General features: G+C 30.9%; 1 protein-coding gene across 5 annotated transcripts in view; it reads right to left on the reverse strand.

Moving 5' to 3' along the window:
• LOC139529053 (RNA-binding protein Musashi homolog 2-like) overlaps window positions 1–24,613 on the reverse strand; it is a 105,539-nt gene that overhangs the window by 49,961 nt on the left and 30,965 nt on the right. The gene's annotated exons all lie outside the window — the stretch shown is intronic.

A 24,613-nucleotide genomic window follows, 5' to 3' on the forward strand; every position in this document is an offset into this window, starting at 1 on the left:
TTAATGAGAACCAAATATATGTTATTTGAGGCATCTATGTAGGTCCTGGATAATCCATAACAAGGAACAACACCGCCTTAAACTTTTCCTGCTCCTAGGTAGGAGTTTTAAGATTGGTAGAAGAACATAAATTTAATGTGTATAGTTTTGAGAGAGTGAGAATGTTTTAGAGGTCAAAGAACTTAGTGGTCCTTAGTAATCTGTTCCAAATCTTACATTTTCAAGAGGCTTGAATTTTCAATTTAGCAAAGATGCTGTTTACTGTGTATAAGAAGCACTACCGTCTCACTCCTTTTAGAGTTCATATGAATCCATTAGTTGTTTTAAATTGATTTGTATATGCAATCTGAATTTTCACGATTTAAACATTGCAGTCTATGATTTTATTAGCCTTATACTATCCAATCTCTTCCTACAATAACTTTTTTTTCATTTGACATTTGAAAATGCTTTATCAAAATTAAGTACTTTCTCTTCAAATAATTCTTTTACAAATTGCATTTCTTACTGACATCAAATTCAAATTGACTTTTCAAAAATATATTCAAGGTACATTCTGTACTTGTAGCTTTTCAAAAAGTACAAAAAAATTATTAAATTGAGAATCACATTTTGCACGCAAAGTAAATATGCATCAATTTCACCTGAACTTCTGCAAATATTGCAAATCATTTTTTAAATGAACATGATGACCCGATATCATTATAATTGATTTCAAGTGGGTCAAATACATATTTTTGGCACCTTCTTTCCACTTTGCTTTCAATGTTTTGTAAATATTAATTGAATTATACAATGTTATATAATTAAAGTTTTGACAAAGTAGGCTGTTTAAACACTGTATTATATTTTAGGACCCTTTATTAAAAAGTCATGTGTTTATAAAAGTACTTTTTGTTATTTAAACAAACTCTAATTTCAATTAACATTGCATGCTCTGCAAACCATTAGTTTTAATGATTTTTTTATGAAATATTATTTGAAAGAGTTCCCTCTTCAAGCATAGGAAATATATATGTAACTGTAAAGTGAATTATTTTTGCAGAGTTTAAATATCATGATTTCTTAGGCCAAAGCTTTTGGCAAAGATTCCTGTTGCATTTTTCTTGGCTTTGTTTTTCTTTCTTTCTTAAATATCAAATGTAGAAAAAAATATAATGAGATAAAATTGGCAAAAATAAAACACTCGCAAATATTGCCAACTTTAAAAGTATCAAAATGAAGATAGTCGCTAAAAATATATCTTGGTCATCAGCAGAACTGGTTATGCTATTTTCTAAGGGAGCTACCATTTGATTTTTATGGGGGGGCTAGGATGAAAAATGTTGTCCTGCTTTTTTTTTAGTTGTAATCTCTAGCTGTCCTGCCTTTTTAATTTTTACTCTATTCGGTCCTGCCTTTTTATTTACTAGTTTATCCTGACTTTTTTTACACAAATTGTCATTCTGCCTTTTTTTTTACCAAGTTGCTCATCCTGCCCTTTTTTTTACTCAAAACTCCTGTCCTGCCTATTTTTTTCAAATTTCATCCTAGCCCCCCCCATAAAAATCAAATGGTAGCTCCCTAAAGGAGAACTTGCATGAATCACAAGAAACAAAGCATTTTCTTTCGTTTTGGAAGAAATACTGTACCTTTTGATCAACTTATTCATTTATCATCCCCATCCCCTAATAGAAACATCAAAAGAGGCTACTAAATCTGATTATAATTAGAGGACCATAAGTGATTCCCGAAAAAGAAGCCACATTTTTTAAACCAGATCTTTATCCTTCCCCTTTACTGGAAAGATTTCAAATGTAACTAGTTGTGACAATTCGATCGATATCATGATTTCCTATTAATTACATTATGCTAGCTATAAACATGAAGTCAATTTGAATATATTTTTTTCCTCTAGAGGAAAAACCGATGAACTTTATTTAATGACAGATTCATTAGATCTCCGATCTTTAGAAATTTTATGTGATGTGGTAGCAATCAATGAGAATTTATTTAGAGTCCTAGCTGATTGATCTGATCTCAGTCCTCACTGCGGAAAATCGTACAACATCAAACAAACTTCTAATTTAGTTATGCCTATTAGCCAATATCTAACAAAGGACTTATTGGAAAGTTTATACGGGCAAAAAATAGCCTCATCTTGAAAGAGGATTGCAAAATAAGGAAGTTGAAACGAAATATCAAAGAAACAGGTCCATCAGTTTTCATTCAATTTGTTGCTTTCAAAGATCCCTGTAGATAATGTTTGCTTTCTGCTATTGATATATATAAAACGGAGATGTGGTAAGATTGCCAATAAGACCAATATCCGTAAAAACCATATCATAAGAAGTAAACAACCACTGGTCACTCTATGGCTCCAACAGTAAGCAAATCCCAAACAAACCCCTTTCAGCAAGCTAAAAAGGCCAAGAGATGCCACCATACAAAGGGGAAATTGGAGCCGCCAAAAAGTGAAAACCATTCCCACCAAAATACATTCTTAGTACTTTAAATATCACTCAAGTCCAGAGAGGCATTCAAAACACAATCAATTCTATATGTTACCATCACTTCTGAATGATAAATTATCAAAGCAAAAAAAGTCTATTAGAAAAAAAAGAATCTTTCAGTCGATCACTATTGATATTGATCAAGAGAAAAGTCTGACTACAATTCCCTCTTATTAGTTTAAAGAATAATAGGAACCCTTAAGAATATGTGTAATAGGTGATTGAACCCAAGCATTCACTGAAGGCCCTCTGTCCTAATACCCCATTGTAACTCTGATCACGACATCAGCAGCCTTTACAAAAGAGAGTTTATAGATGATTAATTGTTTCTGATTTGTTCATTGCATGCAAACAGGTCTAATCAGGCAACATGTGATGTTCCAATGCTTTTTGTTTCTGATTCTTAAAATGACGTCTGCTGAACTAAAGTAGAGAAAAGAGGTTGTAATCATATCTTAGTTAATACATGAAATCCTGAGGTACTTAAATGTATTCTGTCTTAATAATGATGAAACTTGTTCAATGTTAAAAAATAATCAAACTCAAGAAGCTATAATATTATAAGACAGACTTCAATATTTATGCATCCTTATTTGTCTGAAAGCGATTTCAGTCATTTAATATCGGTTAAGGATTTAGTATGTCTTTTCCTATACAACTTCGGTGTTTTAAAAATATTGAGTATGGGTACTACACCCTCTAAGGGTCTTTTTGGCTTTAAAAAGCTTAGGGTTGTTTGTCAATGATATACCATTGGAAACCCAACTATCTTTTTATTCATAGGTATACATATTACTCCGATTCTTCAAATCTTTCAAATTTATCATATTTTGTAATCAATTTCACATAAATGCCAAACTCAATTTGAGTATTACAATTGTCCAATCTGGATTTTCCAAATCCAATTCTTCAAACAATCAACCACACAACATTAAAACAGAACAATATGGCAGCTATTTATACACTATACACAGAAATTCCATCAACATTTAGAAAACCGATTAATTTCTCAATTATAAATAATGATTATATAGCGTCATTATATCATGCACTGTACGTTTGTATTTGAACCAAAACCCATCAAGCTTAATTGCATCAAGAAAAACTTGAGAGAGAAAAAGCAAAAACTTGCTTTCATTATTCGCCAGACACCCCAGCATATTTGATTAAAATCACTATTAGGTGAACCCATCTGTTAAATTAAAAGATTTGGCGAAACAGAATTCCTTCTCCCTGGCAATCATCACTTCGTATTAAAGGCAAATCAGATGATCTTGTAACCGAATCATTGCTAACTGTGGATTCTAGATTTGGCATAACTTTGGCATTTTGTGCTTTTCAACTTCGTAATTGATTTTGGCCTTTTTTTAAACCTATTTGATGCTAGCACCTCTTGAGAATTGTCTGTAGACCAAAAAGTTTTCTGGCATACTAAACTACACCTTTGGAGATGAAACAGAAACCCCACATTTTTCTTATGTAAATGCGGCAACATCCCGATAAATCTGCAACACCTTACTGGGAATTCTTAAATGGATGTCATAAAATCTATAAGAAGGCATCTATAAATAATACTGAAAGGTTAAATTTAACCCTTTAATTAAATTTATTCCAATTCCCTTTCATCTTTTTTAATTTAATTGACAAAGACCTGAATATAAGATAACAACAATAAGTTTTATTCTGACCAGAAATTGACAACAGACATATGTAAAATAGGTACATAATTTTCCCTTGTACTAATTGTCAAAGAAGTACAAGTGTATTCAATTTGAATATAAATATCATATGATTTGTTGACAAGTTATTTTATGCCCTAGGTCTAATGAAATGCCTATAATTACTTTTTATCAGTTAACAAATCAAATCTTTTACATAAAACAAAAGTTTTTTTTGTTTTGTTCATGCATACACTAAGTACTGAGGTGGTTTTCGTTCATTGTCTTATTAAAACAGGCGGAAAATCTTTTAACAAGAAAAGGTCATATTTTTTTATTTAGAATCAAATATCATGTTTTCTCGTGCAATATCGGTGAAATACTTGAAGATATGTCCATTTTTTGAAACAGACTTTAGATGGTAAATTAACCCCAGACCAAAACAAAATACCATCTGATTTCTTGATCCTTCAAGGTTGCGTCCTTACACTATACAAAACAGGGATTTAGTCACTCCGCTGTCAATCAGTGAACTAACAATAGGTCCCTCAATAGACTTGTCAGCCGCTAAGAATAGACAACTGTTAAACTGTAACTATCGTTAAAATCTCCCAACACAAGGAACGCAACAATAGCGTCAGGTTCTACCACCCACAATAGAATCAAAGTTTAAATCCGATTATACCTGACTGTATAAATTGCCGACTAACAAAGGCATGCCCCATCAAACTGAAGTCAAATACTGATTCTTCCCGCCTTTCAACGCCAATATGCATATAAATATCATAACGTAATTACGAACAATACCTGATAATAACCATATACTGTCAAACAAACTTGATGGACGGTTAATATAATACGAGTGTTGAAGCTAGACAACCACGGAAGTCTTTTATTATATCATAATTTATCAGATATGTTTTTATGAATTTCATCGCATTCTTCAATCGTAGTTTTAATCTTAACGTGTCAAAACCTTGTCAAATCTACATGTGAATATCTTGTTGTATATATCAAAGCGATTCTGTATCAAAACAATTGTAAATTAACATTCATGATATTCATTAAGGGAGAAAATTATTGGTTTATATCCTTTATACAACAACTGTATATATGTAAATGTAAAATACATGAATAACATGTAGGAAAAACATTAATTGGACAGCTACCCCCAAAAAATCATAAAGAATTAAATGCATATTGTCTTTTTTATCTGATGTTAATTTGTTTGTTTGACGATTACTTTCGAAATATTAGCTAGCGTCTGAGCCATTTTACTTTAAATCTTCAACGTGAAAGCGTTTCTAAAATTTCTTCTAAAGTATTACCAACTGAACTTACATAAACTCGGCAGACACTGAGAAAGGTCACCAAATTTGTTTTTGTTATACAATATTTTATTAATTCTCTCCATGACAACTCGTCTTCAAATTGGTGTAATTTTCGCCACATATAATATCACGTTTAAGACAATCTAATTGTAGCTTCAAGCCAACAAAAGTGTTTTCTCCCGCCAGCCTTTTCAAGTCAACGTTCATATAACTGTCAATTTGGCACAAATGGTACCACTTATAGAAATGAAAGTTCCGAAAGACGATGATGAAAAAGGTTTAATTTAAAAGTTGTTTTTTGTAATGGACTTTTTGCGGCAATAAACAAGACAGATAGACAAGGAAAAAATCTAATTTTTGAAAGTCGTTTTGTTAAAGGAAATTTCATTTGAAAGCATTATGTGAAGAGTGGTTTTCGTGGCAATTTGTATGTCTTCTGTAACTTAAACAAGATCATATGTTCATAATATTGAGAATTATTTGCAAATTTGTAGTTTTTCTATTTCTTCAAGTACTATAAGGAAGTTATTTTTTTATGTTGTGTAGTGGTATTGTATATTGTTGTTTCTAAGTTGGAAATTTTTTCTAGCCATGGTGTTGTCAGTTTATTTTCAACTTGTGAGTTTGAATATCCTTTTAGTACAACATTTCACGCTTTTTTGGAAAGAGCAACTTTTAAAAAATACTCATCACCAAGTTCAGTATTCAGAAGTGGTTTTTTTTTTATCACAAAAGCAGAATCACCAAAGTTCATGAGTATTGAGACGGGTTTTTTTCTTCAATCACAAAAGCAAAAGCAAAATAGTAGTGATGCAAAACAATCAGTACATGCATACTAATATATGCTCTTCAAACTAATATGTCCTTTATAGCGTCATATCATTCAATTTTATTTTCTTCTACACGGATCTGATTATGATCAATTCAGGAGGTAATATCAAGGATTCCATTTATACGAATTCTAATCTAAAATCAGACTTAATATACTTATTTATTTCTCAAAATGGATTTCTATATACTTTGACCTTCTATATATTGTTAAAGAAAACGGCTTGTATCATTAACAAAGATTAATTATGGGTCATTTATAAAGCTCAGCATTGATGTTTTTTTAAATTTACATTCAAAATTTTTAATCAAAATAATAATGTCTATATTCAATCTAAAGGTAGAAAAAATTTATCATATATCTTAAAACGATCTTAAATGTCACTTCAGAATATTTAAAATTTGATGACATAAGTATTATAAATGATATATTGATCACAGGTTGAAATTTCAACAAAATGTAAACCCTAAAAATATTACCCCTGTCTACTTAATACAACTAGTATTTACAGTAATTCATTACAGCAATTAAGATGGGTGCTGTCCCAAGTCAAAAACTATTTTTCTTGAAGCACATCTATCAAAAAAATAGTGTTTTATTTCTAGAACGCAGATTCCAATGCATTATTTTATCTTGCCCTCTTTTTCTTGGTTCTCAATATAAATTCTAATCAACCGTACATGATAAAAATTCAGAATTTGTATGCATTTAATTATATCACAAATTAAATCAATTAATCAAAATCCTTCAAAAGTTACAACCTCAACCTTTCCTAACATCAGCCGTCTCATTTATTTTTTCTCGCCATTAACGTTGATACTGATTTCTCCTAGTTTATCATAAACGTATTAATGATTTCCTTTCCCTTGACAGTCCTACCACAAGTATACAGGATTGTTACGATAAATGAAGTGGCCATTGATTGGGATACATTTAGACATGGTGAATCTCGGCACAAGCATTCCGGATCAATAAGAGAGAAGATATAGGGCTATACATATGTACAGACAGCGGGAGAAACACCAAGCAATTTTTCAACGTGTCAAATAAAGATTTTCATTACATGCTTATCTCTACAGCCGAAAAATACCAATCTAAACAAAACCCAAAATCAATACGGAAATAGCTGTAACGTCTGCTTGAGTGGCCATCATAGATAATAGACGATGGTAAAAGCCAATATACGCCAAAATCAAAAGCATAAAAATCAAGAATACCAATGGCTAGAAAGAAAGTTCAATAACAATTAGGTCGGAATAAAAACATGGAGAGAAGCTTATTGCAAACAACAAATATGGAAATTTTTAAGATTTAATAGCACTATGATATTGTCGGATTTCTTCTGTTTTGCCTGAGATCAAATATCCAACCTTGGTGAATATTGAAAAACACTTTAAGCAGACGACAATTTAATTAAGTTTGAATTTTCAAACACTTTCTGATGAAGTGACATACTAATTATTACCAAACCATCTTTAAATCAAATTAAGATAAAAATCTTTTGTAATCTTTCACCTTTTGACCTTTTAATAGGAAATCTTTGAATAAAATGCCCCTGTTACCAGATAATTAGCTATAATCACAACATGCATTTCAGCAAATGGCATGACATGTTACACTTAAACAAGAATGATCAGTTGACTTTTGTTATAGTGATTCTACATGTTCTGGTGGGGTCATAAAAACTAATTGGTGAGTCCCCTGAGAGAACGATGTGGTGACTATCACCCACTCTGGACAATGTTACAGGTCTGTTGACTTGACATTTATGGTAACCGTACAAGTCTGTTCTAATTTTTATATGGCAATTTATAGCTGTGCATTTTCTGTAAATGGCCTCTTGTGGGAATCAAAGAGAATTCTCTATATGGATTTAGACATTTTCAAATCTAATGGTATTGTCTGTTGTTATTAGTTTCAAATGTGGCATTTAAGTCTTAAAATAAAAGAAGAAAGCAGAATTATGCAAAATATGATTCAGAAAATAAAAAATGTTCTTTTTAATTCTCTTCTGTGAACCTTTAAAGACTATTAAAACATTCAAATTCCATATATCAAACAATTTAATTTCATTACAGCTCTTTCCAATCGAAAAAAAAACCAAACATTTAGATTTTAGATTCACTGGATCTAAAAAAGATAACTATCAGTTAAACTTAAGCTTTATTATATGAACAAATCTGTGACCTACAGAAATCCTTGTGACTTGTCAATTTTCCATCACGTTCATCTTTGATACTTTACAACAATACACAACATGTCGCAGAACATATGCTTACATGGGTTTAGTCCACATCAATACACAAACACATATCGCCAAAACAATCTCATTCTGTCCAATCATATTATAAAATTACTGTTCAAACAATATTGATAATAAATAAATCATTTTGATGAACTTGAGACTTGGTAGTACATAATACTATCCCAAGCTGTTGTTTGCAGATTTTTTCTGAAGAAAATTATGACGTCTGATGTGCATTGAAGGGTATTTTTGTCAAGACTGTTATCTATTTCAATTGAAATTTAAGATTTTTGCCATTGAAGATTATTATAGTAAATTTACTTAGGGTAATGATAATCAATTCAGAAACAGATGACACCCCAATTAATGTCACTGCAATTACACGAAACAATACTGTAAATCACCAGTGAAACAGATTTTTGTATCTGATGACCAAAATGATAAAATTAAACACTGAAAAATGTATTAAAGCCAAGCTGTTGAAACTTTTTGTTTACTATGGTTAAATTTTTGGACATCATGTGATTGCAATCTTTAAGGAGTACCAGTCATCTTATTCACTGGAAACTGCCAACTTTACAGTTTATATTTCTGAAAATGACATCATTTGTCAGATTCTGAGTTTCAAAACAGTTTGGAAACTTGAATAATGGACTCTCATCCAAGAAATTACTAACGAAGGAAAAGAGTTAATTATTCTTTTCTGAGAACTCATGGTCTAGACTGGGCCTTCTTTGACCCCAAATTACCCAATGCCTTGTTACATTTCCATATCAATTCTAACTGTTTGACCATGATGTCTAAACAATTGCAGGAACTTGTTAAAGATACATGGATGGATGTCCATTCCTTCGGAAACATAACATCCTGATCTAGTAATACTTCCGTGCACTGACTGCATATATTAATTATTGATCATGCAAGCAAAGTAACAAGTAATTGTCCTTAAGTCTGTGTAATTGTATCCCTGATGTAATTTATAATTAATAAACTAACGACCAATGCTTTTTCTTATTAATTTGCGATGCATTTGATAGATTTTTGGCCCAGATATCATCATCACAATCACACTGTAGTTATTCTTGTTAGTTTTTTGTTTTTTTACCTGTATAGGATAATTAACCTCACAAAATTCTACCGATTATCACTGATTCATAATTGATGGATTCTATGATTAAAGATTTTGTCTCTGGGGATTACAATTACAGCATACCGAAGAACGATTGTAGCGATTCTGTAGCTACACTTTACGTAGGATTAAGGCACGCTTGTCGTGAAAAACTTTCACAAATCATGATTGTCATACAGCAATACCACTACTGATTTCTGTCATATCAAGCTAAAATCAAACAATATTGTGTCACTGGCAGACAATCACCCATTTGGGAGACAGCTTGTACTCTGAATTTAGATGTTAATTTTCTCTGTTTCTGGCTGCAATTTTTGTTAATTCAGCATTTTTTTTTTCAAATGGAACCTTCTCTCATTTTGCTGGGAAGTACTTTTGGAGAATTCTTAAAATTTAATGGTTTCCTTCTGTCTTGAACGCTAATTATAAGAGAAGTAAAATTAAAATAATCATGTTTTCAAATCTCCAGACAAAATTTGCATCCTTAAACCTTCAAAATTTCCCCCATGGAACCTCAGCTGACTTTTAATTTGTTGAAAATACAGAAAAACACAATTATAGGCTTGGATGAACACATCACAGCAGTCTAATGATATTAGATTTGAATTACATCGTTAAAATCAAATTTGTAAACACTTTTAAATATTCAAATTCGGTAAAAACTTGTACTACAACAACAGGATATTTCCTTTTATTTAAATGCAAATTTAACTGATCCAATGAAAGTGCAAGTAAATCAACTATATGACTGAATGGAAATGAGAAACTGTTTTAGTTGTTTTAACTTCCAGTGTCAAACATTACAAATACATATATGCCAGAGGAGAATCTGATTTTTTCTAAATTTCTGGTGTGTGCACTTGATCATTGAACATTCATTTATACATTATTTTGTTTTTTTAATCCCATACAAGTTATAATACTTCATACAGGTGATAGGTTATGCCCTGTTAAAGATAAAGTTCTTGACCACTGATATCAGAAACGACAAGGGTTGTCAAAAAGAATTAGAATTTATCTCCATTTTGTATTCTCAGGCTTAGATTATAAACAAATTGACAGTTTTGCCCATGTACCCAGTAAATATCTTGAAATGTCTTAAACAATATTTCCTTTGATGTGCAAAGTCATGCAATCATTTGCACCCACAAGACACATTATGGTGCAGCAGGATTAATACAAAATTTGGTATGTCTTCAAGAGATAATCGACTGCCATTACGGCTTAAAATAGACATGTCACACAAAAAACGGATAAACCATGGTGGGAAAATCCTGTTAATCTCACCCCAGGAAAAGAGATTTTAAATTTGATCCCATTGCAAATGGTCTTGACATTATAAGTCCGATAAAAAATGTTAAATAAACTTATCAAGTAGCGTTTTCATTTCTTCAAACAATGATTTTGCATCTTTTTAACATATTGATCAAAATGAAATTGACACTGAAATAAAGCTGTTGAAAGTACATGTACATTTAAATCAAACGTGCCTAAAATGGCTAAGTACAAGACAGGCCCAATAGCCATAAATTAAAGGTACAAGTCTCAATCATTTCCAAAAAAAATTGGTATGTAAATTGCAGTGAACTGTATTACGTAATCTGAAATTTTCTTTAAATCTTATTCAAATTTTACAATGTCCAAGAATCAATTACTACTTGGGAAGTTCTCAAGATCAAACAAAAACTTCAAGTGCAGACTATATTTAACGTTTCAATCTGATAGAGTTGTCATTAAAAAATCTTTAATTGTATGTCACCCTAACCTCAAACGAACATGAACAAATCGCTTCTTTCATCAGTTTGAGAAGAAAAAAATGCATAAAAAGTAACAATTGATATATTTAAGTCTCAATCAATCTAAGCCAAATCTTCTCATTATACGCCATAACATTTTTTCAAACTATTATAAAGATCTGACAGTTTTTAATAACTTTTAAAAATCACAAAAAAGTTTCTATTTACAATGAAATGTAGTTGGGTTACCATTAATGATTGGCAATTGTAAATGAATAATAATTGGAACTTTTTTAAAAGATTACAATTTCCTGCAAGATATTAAATAACACTATCATAGGATTCTTCGAAAATTGAATATTTCACCCTGGTAATTGAACTCAGAGCCACAACCAAAACTGTTTTAAGACAGATTTAGGAACATCTCTGGAGTTTCCATAGGGAATGCAATGCAATGGATACAGTTCTGCTTTCTCCTTTAATGAAGACATTAACATTTATGACTTGAATCCTAATTTTCACACACTTTCAAACACAATAAATTTGAACAAACTATAAATATTTAATTTGAGGGACAGATAGTTTTGTGAAAAAAATTTAACAATGACATAATATTGCGATGAAATTATCTAGTTGTGAAGTTGAATTAATCGTTAATGTGATTCCCAACCTTAAAATTAAGTCTTTTTCACTGCACTAAAACTCAATTAAAAGAATTCTTTATAAGCGTATTAACAAATAGGTCGAAGAATGGGTCTCAATTCCAAACTCATTGAGAGATTTAAGAATGCATATTGTGGGTCTAATTGTTATCAAGTACGTTAATTAACTTTTTCTCAACATGTTCTGAAGTTCAAGATTAATGTAAAGAATGCTTATTCAGTACAATACTCATGATACCATGCAACTAATTTAACCTCTTGACCTATTTCATAATTGTCCAAATTGGTTTAAATATTTATTTAAACCAAAAAAATAGCTGTGGACTTGTGTCACTTCTATTTAAAGCCTATAATACTGAAAGCATCAAAATTAAAGGGTGAGTACTTAAACCCTTTTATTAAATTATTTGCATCTAACTTTACTGTAAAACGATTTATTTTGATCTAATTTTTATTTTTTTTTAGACAGCAAACTTCTTTTTATAGAACATCAGATTCAGCTAACAATTTTATTTCCTTTTTTTCCCGATCCAAATTTTGAAGAAGAAAAAACAGCCATCTTAGTGTCCAGTATTATACTTTTATCCTTTTATAGAGATATTAAATGTGATAATAAGTCCCAATAATTACAACTGGCTTATACTCTTCCAGTTATCCACCTGTATCCACTTACCAATCAACAACAATCCACTTAACAAGCCACACTAATTACATTAGTACCTGATCAAAGACTCCCAACAGTTCAGGTGTGGAGTATTACAGGTAAAACGATTGATAAGGTAGATACTTAATGCCATGTGAAGATAACCACTACATGTACTCAATTTATCATTCCTTAACCTGACAAATGCATTAAGCTCCATTAAAACACCTAGACAATTTACTGATTTCATAATCTTTGTCTTACAGATGTTTTCGGCCATCAGACACTGGGCCTTTTCTAACCACAGGTTAATTTTGGGAACCTGCTGCTTCATCAACACACTGGTTAATTTTGGGTACAACAGTTGTTAAAAAGTTAAAATTTTCAGCTTTTCTAGCTCTTCTTTTTTTCGATAAATGATTTTTAGACTTAAATTTGAAATAATTTATAGATTCAAACACATAAAATGTTTATGCAATAATTAAAATGTATCAAATACTTAAATTAATTTTGAACCAAACATAAAATATATATATGCACTTTCTATGCAATATGCTAGGACAAGCAACAAAACATAAGTTAGATGTAACTGCAGTTGGACAACACGGGGTTACCACACTGTAAATCTCAGACAAAATAATGATACAAATAAAGGAAACACTGATGGCAAAACTGGACCTTTTGATTAAACCAGTACCCTCCCCTTATAACTTAACTTAGGCCACAGACAGTGAAGAATATATAGCTGTGTGATACAATATCTGACTGCAAATTTATTTCAGACAATTACAGGATTAGATTGAATGACTCCATTGACATCCCAGCACTTAATTAAAACTCTTTCAGGTCTGACTCCCATAGACAGTGTTTATCATGTGACCAATGACATTATTATGGTGAGGCGTGATCCAGACCACTGCAATAATCGTAACCCCATCATCTCAGGGAGCTTCACATGAAGTTGCCGACCACATATTACACTTCATTACCCTCCACTTACGACCACCAATCAAGTTTGGGCCATCATATTACATGAAGAATGACCAATGACTTATTTCGACCTATAATTCCTGTCCATATACCTACAGTCTATTAAGCACCTGCAAGGTGTGCGACAATTGTAATTGATTATGACATTATGTACCTGGGACGATCTCTCATTAATCATATATTTAATGTTAGACTGGGTATTGGTAAAATCACTTAATCAATATTATCTTGTAATGTAAGCGAGAAAAAAAAGTCATGTGGAATTCCCAGATGGAGGTTGTCTCTATCATGTCCTAAAGCAGAACAGTGCTTTTAATGAATAAGTGCAAATCATCTATAATTTAGTCTAAAATAAAGCATTCATAGTTTTCATATTTTATAATGGTCTAAAAAGGCGATTAATTTAAATTTGAGTGTAGAGAAATACATTTTTTTTATAAAACTATCAAAATGATAGTTCACATCCATTTTATTTGCATTTTTCTAAATTGTATCCCCAGAATAAACAAGTATACCCCCACAAAATGAATTGCAAATGTACTTTGACTGAAAAGTTTACCATTTAGCAGATTTTTGTATTTCATTATTTCAAAATATCATTTTATCATTAGTAAATAATCCTCCATTCATCAATATTGTGTGGTTGGAATCTTAAGAAATTCTAAATAAATCTTCTTTCAGGAAATACTCTGTTCTTGTTTTTTTTATCGTTAGTAAACAACCTTGATTATCTTTCCTTAACAGACGACACAAAACAATACATCATATATACTATTATCATACTATTTCCATACTGTGCTAACCAAATTGGAGAAATTCAATTAACGTTTTTCCGAGGTTGTCAGTATTCATGCAACAGCGCCGCAACCCTATTTACAAACCACCGGCATCTAAATTCATTGTCTATTATCTTCTTGATCGTTGTAATCTTATAATTCTGTCGAATATTGATGCCGATCTGTCATCAGTTTCCCCAGAGGTTTCCAAGTGAGGCTGTAAGAATGCCGTGCGACACTTTAAGCAGATTAAAGATCTTACGTCTTACATGCTTTAGAAATGGGCTGTAATCTATCAAGGACTTTTTTAATCCTATTTGCTATGTGTGTAGTCCAGCGGTGAGTGTCAAAGACTTGTTTTTGCAGGAAGATGATTTGATCAGATCAGGGACAGTAGTGAGGCTAATCTTTATTGATTATATCTATTTAATGGCATGTTTTTACTACTTATTTAGGTCTGTGAGGGATCATAGTTTAAAATGTTGACAAGTGAGCAACCTAGAGAATTTCAATAAGTGAGCACAGTAAAGAATTTTAAACAAGAAAATACAGCAAAAAAGTTTTGAGCAGTGACAAGATCATTTGCCCAGCTAAGATGGTTTTCAAACACAAGAACAAAAGTGCTATAATTAAAGACTTAATTCATATTCAGATAATTGAGGTTTGAATGTTAAAGGTATGATCCCAAGAACCTCAAAACTACTATTAAAGATTGTGTGTGTATAGTGCAAGGTTAAGATAATTGAAGAAACACTATCCAAGTTCTGATCCTTAGTTACCTCCCTTTGAGACATCCTGGCTATGGGCTTCTGCACAGTAAATAGTACAACATGTAGTAAGACATGTGACCACAGCAAACTACTGTTCTATTTTTAACTTTAAAGTAGGTTATACAACAGGACCTGAATGCCTAACAGAAAGTGACACAATCTATCTAAAAACCATTTTGACAAAACAAAATTGTTCTCTCAGGCTATTTTCTGAACTGACAACTTTTTACAAGTCATTCAGACAAAATATAGAATCCTGTCTTCCTTTTAACATACATTAACAAGAGGACGATAGCATGTAAATATTTCCCAAGACAACCATACTTTGACTTTCGTTGTTTCCCCTTTGACCTACACTCGTTTCCGTATCTTTAAAGAATGTTTGGTATAATTTAGAACACAGATGACATGACCCTTTTCATGTTTCTTCAGAAGTTACAAGCACATGTGTAATACATGCAGGAAATGACTTTTTTTTATTGTCTGAAGTTCAGTATGACTAAATTGTCTTTTCACCTGTAAAACAATTTTATAAAATAGAAAATTGAAATTCTGAATTACTACACTTTTTCTTTCTGTTTAATACCTCGAACATAGCTTGAAAACCAGGACTTTTTCTTCGTTTTTAAGTTTCTTTTTATTTAATGTTTAAAAAAAATCAATAAATATAAGTCATTTTGTATGTTGAAATTCCCAAGCACTTATCAAATATTTGTCCTAAAGCATGAACATCATAAACTTTATCAGAGACGTGTCTGTCTCAGGGGCTCTTAGATTAAAATCTTCTAAAATATTTCTTTTATACTATCCCCTGGTTCAAAACAAAAGTACATAGTCTTTTTTATGGCAAGTGTAAAAATATTATATATTTCAATACATATTTCTAATTACTATGTTTCTGATTTAACTTAATATCATATTAAGGGAGCTACCATTTGATTTTTATGGGGGGGGCTAGGATGAAATTTGAAAAAAATAGGCAGGACAGGAGTTTTGAGTAAAAAAAAAGGCAGGATGAGACACTTGCAAAAAAAAAAAGTCAGGACAACAATTTAGGTAAAAAAAAGTCAGGATAAACTAAAAAAAAAAAGGCAGGACCGAACAGAGTGAAAAATAAAAAGGCAGGACAGAGATTACAGCTAAAAAAAATGCAGTTCAAAATTTTTCATCCTAGCCACCCCCATAAAAATCAAATGGTAGCTCCCTAAGTCACTTTTCACTTTTATCATCGACTTTAAAAATTAAGTCAAAAACAAATTATAAATTTCATTAATTTTTGTAACAAGACATAACGCTTCACAATTTTTTTGTCAAATAAAAAAGACTTATCAATTAATTTGTTAATACTGATCATGTTTTATTACCAATGATGGAAAAAAAATTGACACTTTTGCCCTTGAGGCAAATGAACTTGTTCAAAAATAAATGTTCTTTTAAAAAAAAATAAAAAACGGGTCATTTAGTACAAAGAAAACATTGTATTACTGATGGAATGGAGTAAAAACCTAATTCATAGTCATTAGTGAACTGGCCCCTGGACTACAATTTTCATACTAAGATCAATTTCGGGAACTACAGGAAAAGGGGACTGAAACTAGCAAAAAAAGATTTTATAATAAAAGTATTGAACTATAATGCAAAACCTATTAAAAAAACACTTGATTGTACCAACCAACTTTATTTTGGATCATTTTGATATTTCTGTTATATCTTGCCACATGAGTGGTCAAGCAGGGCAAAGCACTTTATCCCTTAACATAACAAATATTAAAAAGTTAAAAGGATAAACCACTTATTGTGTATGAACTTTTAAATTCAGCTTAAATACCTTTTTATATCAAAGTCAGGATGTAAACTTCACATAATTAATACAATTTAAATTTAAAAATTCATCAAAGTTGGGGAAAAAACATATTGCTTGTTATCACATTTTAAAGTCATTAATATTCAGTGAAGATTAAAATTAAAAATTAATACATACATAAAAATATGACATTTTATACTTATGGCGTTGAAAAAATCGACATGGTTCCTTGCATGTATGTCTTGAAGGGATGTATGTATCACAGTTTGAAATGAATATATTTTTTTTAAAGAAAAGCTTTCAGATGTCATAGTTTATACCTTTAAGGTGATCTCGCATAATCAAATTCAACAGAAACTTATTTTTTTAATATACATATGAATTAAAGGCTCTCTGGTAAGATGTGACACCCTGCATGCAGAACCATAATAAAATGTTACGAATTTCGGCCCACTTTACATTTGTCAGTTTCATTTGACTACATATTCACCCTCTAACCACCTCAGTCAGCAAAAAAACATGAAATTTGTAAATGAAAGAAAAAATATTGTATTTTAAATGCCACATCACTTTTTAACAGAATAAATACTAAGAAAAAAAAATATAACTCGAAATTTGCATATTTGACATGACCAGATCTATGAATGAGAAAATCTATTTATAGAGTCAGGTTTTCCAGTTATATTTCAACAAACAATTCAAAATACAGCAAATTTTAAAGAAATCAATTAACAAATATGATTTATTAACCTCTGCTTGCCAAGTTTGTCTTTTTATGTACAGAATACTACAGGCAACTTGAAAAATCGACTTTTTCCATAATACAGCTAGAGTCCTGCTGGACTATCAATCATTAGAAAGCCGAGCCACCAAAAAACAATTACAAATATCCAAAACAAATTTCGATGTAAAGGGATCCATTCTGGTGTGAAATGAGAAATTAAATTTTCACAAGTTTGCCTATCTAAACCCATTTTGATATATTCGTTCATGCATCATGTTTAACAAGCCGATTCTTTATTATGATGTATTTACTAATAATTAATGCTCCCGATTATTTGTCATGCTTATGGTTTCTTCTTGTCATATTGCAAATGTCAAAGCTGGGTAATAGGTATCACTTTTTAATTTAAAAACCTATCAGTGATCAATCAATATCAATTAATTAGCCAATAAGCTCCCTTGATAATAGTTATTTTTTTCAATAAACGACAGTGTATTTTTGACAGAAATCATCTTTTTATGGCAATTGAATAATTGTGAAGAGGGAGAAAAAACGGCACATAAATTGCAGAGGGTACACTAACAAATCTCCTCAAGTGTTAATTATCTGTGAAAAAAAATATTGCAATAGTTGACCTTCAAAATTGTAAAGAAGAGGACAATTCCTTTTTTAACAACTATTACTTAGGGAATGTTTAACGATTTTGACAACCCATAAGTGTCTTGCATGGTAGGTCAAGACTACAAAAATTTAGCGAAAAATTTCAAATTTTGTTTTTGATTTCTGTTGGATTAAATCTATGCAAGAATATCTGCAGTATATATCAAAGAGAGATCAACCCACCAACACGAAAACCAAACACCTACGTTTGCACCTCATTAAACACAAAGCCTGAAACACTTAAAGTCTTGAAACCTTTTTTGACAGCAATTGAAAGGTAGTTAAGTTACATTACTACTACATGTATCAAAATGTAGGAGGGAAAAAAAATAACTACATTTAGAAGATCTAAATGTGTTTCTGGATAGAACATGTTAAGAATGCCAAATTTGTTCCTAATTGTTTGCTTTTGATCTTTTGAAAGGGTTTATAACACTAATTAAATAATCATTAATTTCTTGATAGCTTTCCCTTTGATCCAAGAACTTTTTAAAGAGATATGATATTATATAAATTTCTCTAGATATAATGAATAAAAGATAAGTATATTGCATGTAAGTATAGTTGTTATTCTCATCATCTCATTCAGAGGGTTTGTGACATGTGAGAAATGTAATATTACAAAAGAAATATCCACCAAATTTCTATTTTAAGACATTTATACACAATGCAAACCTATTTTTGATTACAGACCTAGGAATCTTTAATTTAAGACATTTGAAAGAAAATACATTAAAAGTAGGAAAAAATGGCTTTTAAATTAAAGTTTTCAGAAATTTACATCATGTACTTGTGTACCATCAAACAGTGATCCTGAATTCATTTATCTTTATTTTGGTGAGAATTTTCATTTTTCGACAATACCTTCATGAAATATATCTACCAAAACAACCTCAAATTTACATTTAATGACATGGTTACATATCGTATCCTTTCAAGATATTATAATATGCCATCATTTGACTATTTTTCTTGTTAATACAAGCGCTGATCCAAATACAATCACCCCCTGTCCTGCATTTTAATCTCCGTTCTAGAAGCAATATTATATACCATTTGAAAGCGAAATTAGTTTCACATCAATTGAACTTTTTAGTAGCAAGTGTAAGGAACACACCCTATTGCACAATTTGTATAGACGTTTCTTTACTTTACTTCTTAAGCTGAAGTTAATTTTGCACAAGTCTACCTACAAAAATTAAACAAGAGACTACACGTTTAATTTCACCACTAGTTGCGGATCCAAAATTGTAAATAATAAAAGTAGGTTTTTTTAAATGATAAATCATGACTGCTACAGCGAAAAAGTTTAAAGAATACATTTGAACAATACTTTTCTCTGTTTAAGTATATTTCATTTCAATTCTAGTAGAAAGTCATTTGGGAATTCCATTTTTCATTACACCTAATAATAGTTTAGGCCTAATACTTGCTTCATATTTGTAATATGCTGTAATATAGAAGTTGACAGTTTTGTGAAAATAGAAAGAGTAATCTAAAGAAGTCATGATGCAAGCAGAAAAGATCGAATACATTGCTGTAAGAAAACTAATACCTGGTGGCTAAAACATTAGAACCTTAATGGACCATATAAACCAAAGACAAAAATCTAAAAAATTTCAATTCATGAAGGTTTTTAACCCACTCTTTGATTAAAAGAACAAAGTAAAGCAGAAGTAAAATTATCCAGGAAGAGATTTTGCTTTAATTGCATGAAGAATAAATTCTCCTTGTACACAAATTAATTATTTACGAATTACATCCTTACAAATGATCAGCCGAACTATTTATGGCTCAGAAAAACACAAAATGACATTATTCTAAATTTATCTTGTCTTAATGTGGCGATACTTTTCGTTTATTGAATTTTGACAAGAAGTGGGAGGTTTCCTTCCATATAGTATATTAAAGTGCTGGAAATTAAAGAACAGTATAAAGGATTCAGAATAGTTATGTGCCCTTTGAACAGAGACAGATGAGACACATATCATAGAGGACCATGTCGGTGCAAAAGGCAGCACTGCAGTCATTAAATAACTACTAGTGCAGGGCTATCTGTTGTTCTTGTTTAAAAGCCTCATGTTTGTTTGTGTTTTTTTCAAGAGTTGGATGTAAATGCTGGTGTTGTTTATTTACCGTGTTTAATTTTTGGTGATTACAATTCCCATTATCTATTATTATTGAAATCTTCCATTTATCCTCTAGTTTCCTATCCTGGTATTCTGAATATTATTTTGTAATATGTGAAATAACTGCAAACTTAAACTTCAATCTCATCTTTTTCGGTATTTAACCATCTTTGTAGGTTTTGTTCACTTATAAGTTTCAAGCTTAACAAAAAACTTATTAAATCATGTTTACAAGTATACTGAAATTCTACTTCAAATTAAAGATTGCTTTTCGATCAAAAGACAATAAACTTTAGTCCTGAATTCCAAAATTCATAACCTTTGTAGTGAAACTTTAAATTTTTATCTGACAGTATAAATTACTCAAAAAACATGTATTTTCCTATTTATATAATCATGTGTTACCCTTTTAGATCTTGTTTCGTAACGCATGTACAAGTTTGTAATTTTTTATATTAATTGCTATCAATTTCCGTAATGTCTTTATATTTACGTCATAAAACATAGTTTCTATAATTTCTTTCATATGAAATCGAATAAACATTTAAAACACCTTATATTAGCAACTAACAATTAAAAGGAAGAAAAAAAACTTTGTAAATACATGAACGCAACTGTATTAAAAAGATCCACTTTTTCATCATCATGTGAAATGAAAATAATGGAAATGTTTTTCACTTTCTCTTGCAATTTAAAATTTAATTAAATTTTCAGACAAAAGAGTCACTAAACCAAAGAAATTGACGAATATTTAATGGGTAAATTTGTTCAGCCAACTGCTTGCTTTATAAAATTGTTAATCATCTTTCTCTTGAAGCATTAAAGGCAAAGAAACTGTACTATAAAGAATATGTAGCCTTTATGAAAGGGGTGTTCCATGGGCTAAAATTGTTTTTACTAACTTATAAATTAGGTCAACACCATAGAGATATGACCTATAAAATGTTCTGGGAGGAAAGTGGGGGGGGGGGGGGGGGGGGGGGGGGTATGGGGGCTATGAATACTTTCAGGATTCAATGTCTATGGGTGATTATAAAAGAAACGTTCAGGGAGGAGGGGGAGCTATGAATGCTTTCAGGATTCAATGTCTATGGGTGATTATAAAATGTTTAACTGTTTGACAACATCAAGACTAAAGAACTCTATTTCTAGTTCATATAACTACAGGGGCGGATCCAGCCATTTTAAAAAGGGGGGGTTCCTAACCCAGGACAAAGGGGGGGTTCCAATTACATGTCCCCATTCAAATGCATTGATCGTCCAAGAAAAGGGGGGTATCCAACCCCCGGAACCCCCCCTCTGGATCCGCGCCTGTAACTATGCAATATTGTTTAAAACTATTGCTACAACCCCTGCAGGATAATTGGCTGTCCAAAGTTATGGTCTGGAGTATATTTAATGAGGTTTATTACAGAAATATGTGCTATGTAAGCTAAATCCCAATGATTTGTTTTTTGTGGGTTTTTTTCCAACTAAGAAATCATCAAAATGTTTGTCATAAACTTATTTAAACAAGAAACAATTTCATGATTACTGGCCATTAGATCTTCACTTTTGTTTATCATGCTGACTTTGGTAAGATGAAAAAGCAATATAAAAAAAATAATAATTAAAGTTTCTGCATCGATTTCAGATCATTAAATGAAATGATAAGAGATCGTCACACAATGCCCACCAAGCGTACACTGGAATAGCAAGCACCCTCTAAACAAGTATTGTACAGATTAAACCATTTAACCCTTTTATCCAAATAGAAAACTTTGTATGATTTCGTGACCTGATTTGATGGTCTCATTTCAATCTTCTCCCCCTTCTTAAACCATTGCATTTTGTAATTCCCTATATTTTTGTTTAAACATAAATATATATTTTTATTTGAACACAGAGATGTGGGGTATACAGCATTGACATGGCAAAATGAACAACATAAATATACAAATGAAGCATTAATTCATCTAGAAGTATTTTAACTGCATTTCCTTGTATATATGTAAAAATTAACTTTCCCTTTTTTAATAAAAGTTTTCTCATGAAAAAAATTGAAAAGATGTACTATCTATTTGTCAAAACCACAACATGACTCATATAATAGTGGTCTGATCAGCATTTATAATTTCTATCTTTTATAAGTTTTAACCATAATAGTTCACATTAACAAAAGTAGGCGGATTTGCTCCATCGAAGCGAGAACCACAATGTAAACATAGCCAATTTTGTCACTTATGTACAGTTATCTAAAGCCTAAACCAAATATGAAATGACATCGCATAATATGATTGCTGGGACCATTACCTAAACACACAAATACATAATGTTTGTGGCAACAAAAACACACACATTTGTATACATTAAAAAGTAATTACTGTGTAATAAAAGATTTGATTTCAACTCAATTGCTTCCCTTTGGTATGGATGTTTTGAATTTACTTTCATAGATAGTACAAAAACCGTTAATGGGAATAACTTTTTTCTATTTTAGCTATGACGGAAGATGCCTTTCCCTGTGGATAGGAGTTTATGTAAAGGATTCTATCCAATTCAAGTCTTTGTCTAAGCCTGAATTTCCTTTCTGTCTATAACCGTTGTCTAAAGCAGGCAAAAGATATACATGGTTATGAAAAATGGTTTTCGAAATTGTTCGGACAAATTATTTTATTTCTTAAGATGTTATATAGAGTTGAGATACATTTTTTAGATTAATGAATATCCACCCTTTTTCACATTATTGAGTAGATGATATTAATATTGAAGGTATCTTTAATTTTTTATGACACTGCTGTTTAACTATTCAGAATTCAACATTTATGAAAAAAAATTCTTAACAGGTCAATAAATGGATGATTTATATTTTTCATAATATTATCTCTTAATCTATTCATCACCAATTCTGATTATTCAAATCTTTAAGCATGATTTCCCTGTTAAACAGTGGAGCTTTCACATCCTAATTCTGTTCGGGAGCTTTACATAATAGATAGGTTTTTTAACTTCCATCAATAGAAGATTTTAATTCAAAACAGCATTTTGTACGAGATACTTTGCCCTTAAACAACTAATATCTTTATTTCCAATAAAGCAATACATCTATTCATAAAATACACCCAAATCAACTTTCCGCTTCATGTAACCAGAAAAGACGCAGATTTTAAAATTCCAATCACATGATATCAAAATTCATGTGAATACTAACGGTTTAATGTTTATACTAGGCCACAACAATTGAAACCCTTTCGTTGACGAAATTTTGATTCAAACGATGTTCACACGCCATTGCCTGATCCTTTCATTTAAATATAATTATTGTCAATTCCTAAACACAAAATTCATGTCAAATTGATTTTCCTTACCACATCAACATTGTTCAATCGGAGATACTGATTTTAATATCTAACGTACGTTGCGAAAAACAGTGTGCAGCAACAAAATATGTGAATATTAAAACGGGTTGGACTTGGTATCAATCGTATTTACATTTTTCATTGATTCTTGCTGGCTACTGCAAGTTTTCACAGGTTGCAACACAAGACTAGAGATGAATTCTCATGACATTTTCAAGAAATAATTCTTTAACTCTTAAGTGAGGGAGGGTAATTGATTTTCTGTATTAGTAATAATCAACAAGCAGTAAACCTATAGTAAGAAGATCTGTCAGTAGTGAGACACATGTAATTTGAAATGAAAAATAAAAGTTTGAAGAAGATAAGTTTATCCTGACTTTGAACATCCTCTATTTCTCATTTTGAAATAAAACTTTCTATAGGCTTGTATGCAAACTTTTGTAAAACCTAGAAATCAAATATTACTGAAAACACAAGTCTAACCTCATTCACTAAAATTGGAACCAATCTCCATCCTGCCAAGATACACTAACTTAATGAGAATCTCCATAACAGTTTACGAGGTATTATTTCTTATGCCTTTTACAATTTCTTAGAAAATAGACAAAACTGGTCAAAGCAAAAGTCTATGCCATAAAAACAGCTTAATTTTCTATTTTCCTTCATCCCTAGAGGCTAAATTCTGTACAGTATGCAT

Source organism: Mytilus edulis, chromosome 6, assembly GCF_963676685.1.
Source record: "Mytilus edulis chromosome 6, xbMytEdul2.2, whole genome shotgun sequence".
NCBI classification, from domain to species: domain Eukaryota; kingdom Metazoa; phylum Mollusca; class Bivalvia; order Mytilida; family Mytilidae; genus Mytilus; species Mytilus edulis.